At 40.9% G+C, this 1919-nt stretch overlaps 1 long non-coding RNA gene across 1 annotated transcript; it reads left to right on the top strand.

Annotated features, from left to right (window-relative positions):
• The first annotated feature begins 815 nt into the window (after positions 1–815).
• Positions 816–1701, top strand: LOC135175695 (uncharacterized). The gene is made up of 2 exons (XR_010302439.1): positions 816–1058; positions 1389–1701. It is a non-coding gene; the product is annotated as an uncharacterized LOC135175695 (long non-coding RNA).
• Positions 1702–1919: the final 218 nt, after the last annotated feature.

Below are 1919 nucleotides of genomic sequence, written 5' to 3'. Positions count from 1 at the left end.
TGGACACAATATTCTGAATGTGGCCTCCCCAGGGCAGAGTAGAGAGAACCTTCTTGTAGTTAATTATACCACTTGTCCACTAGATAGAATAGAATGAACCAGGTTGGAAGAGACCTCCAAGATCATCCAGTCCAACCTAGCACCCAGACCTATCCAGTCAAGTAGACCATGGCACTAAGTGCCTCATCCAGGCTTTTCTTGAACACCTCCAGGCACAGTGACTCCACCACCTCCCTGGGCAGCCCATTCCAATGACAAATCACTCTCTGTAAAGAACTTCCTCCTCACATCCAGCCTAGACCTCCCCCAGCACAACTTGTGACTGTGTCCCCTTGTTCTACTGCTGGTTGCCTGGGAGGAGAGACCAACCCCCACCTGGCTACAGCCTCCCTTCAGGTAGTTGTAGACAGCAGTGAGGTTCCCCCTGAGCCTCTTCTTCTCCAGGCTAAACAACCCCAGCTCCCACAGGAAAAGAAAGGGAAAAACACTACTTATTGAGTGTGCTGAACAACTGCTAAACAATTAATGAAGACAACAAATACTCCCTAAGTAGCTTACCCATATTCTTGTTGTTAAATCTACAAGGGAGAAGACATACAGGGCATGACTTAATAAATACTGCTTCCTCTTGATATTTTGACAGACTTAGGTTTTTCTTGTCCATCTCTCCTATTTTAGGATAATTTTTCTCCCTTCTTAGTATGTGTGACAGTTTTAATCACCATAATTCTTAGAAAAAACATGATAAACTATTTTTTACCTCAAGCTACCATCATCAAAACTAACAAATAGTGTTTTCTTGTTTACCCACAGAAATAAGGATTACTTTGCAAGTTGATAACTGAAGTCATTAATCATCACTCTTCCTATCACAATTATGATAAAATGCATCAGTGTTTTCCTCTTATAAAAAACATCCAATTAAAGGCTGAGGCAGAGGTTCTCCTTTGTGTTGTATTCTTTTTAACAGTGGGATGATGCACTGAAGGTTAAAGAATGGGATGCCATTGCTATGGAGCAGTATCTGAGAAACTGGGAGTTTCTCAGCACTACTCTTGGTAAGATGTCATGAGTGAAAACAACTCCACTATTAATTCCTTGATATGTGACTAAAGGTAGTGGCAGTTTCTCAACCTAATTCATGTTTATAAACACAGATTAACGAAAAGCAAGGCTGCAAAACTATTTTGTGACTTAGAATTTTTATGATGGTTGAAGCACAAAGGTAAACACCTGGTCATCTGCAAAGACCATAACTCTCCGGAGGTTTGCACAAAGATACAAGTAAAGCTGAGTTTTTGAAGCACTGTTCAAACTCCTAAATCTTCAGGATTACATTCCTCTGTAGAGTGGCAAAGATTTCTGTCTCTGCTCCTGTTGCCTTTCAGTCTCAGCATTTTCCTGCCAGTGTAGAAGTCTCCAGTTCTTTACATCCTGAGATGCTCCCTGGTTGCAGCTGATGAATTCACAACTCTCATTCCATCCTAACTCCTGCAATGCAAAGTAATGCAGTTATTAAGAAGATCTTCATTTTATGCTAGTGATAAATCTGCACTTAGAGAAGTGGGAGGTGAAGTGCTGTTATAAATGCTTTGTATCTGACTTGAAACATGTTGTTAGTTTCCATTTGAAAGACTCTCTATTTAATTTCTAACATGTATTTTTGGATAGATAAATGAATTAATTCCATTCTTGAGTAAAGATGAATGTGGACCACTGGTATCCCTTGAGTGGCATAGGTGCCAATCAGTGTGATCTCAGTAGAACCTCATGTCCTGGAAAGCTAATAGGCCTAAAATCTGTCCTCTCTTGCCCCACTATTCTGCTGATGGGGGAAGCAAGGGCAGGGGGAAAACAAAATTTTGGGCCATTATGTTCCCTCTCAAAGTGATAAACAGGTACCCACAGGTGTTTATGCA

The sequence above is a fragment of the Pogoniulus pusillus genome, chromosome 5 (genome assembly GCF_015220805.1).
Source record: "Pogoniulus pusillus isolate bPogPus1 chromosome 5, bPogPus1.pri, whole genome shotgun sequence".
NCBI lineage: Eukaryota > Metazoa > Chordata > Aves > Piciformes > Lybiidae > Pogoniulus > Pogoniulus pusillus.
This window is presented reverse-complemented; position numbering and strand designations above follow the sequence as displayed.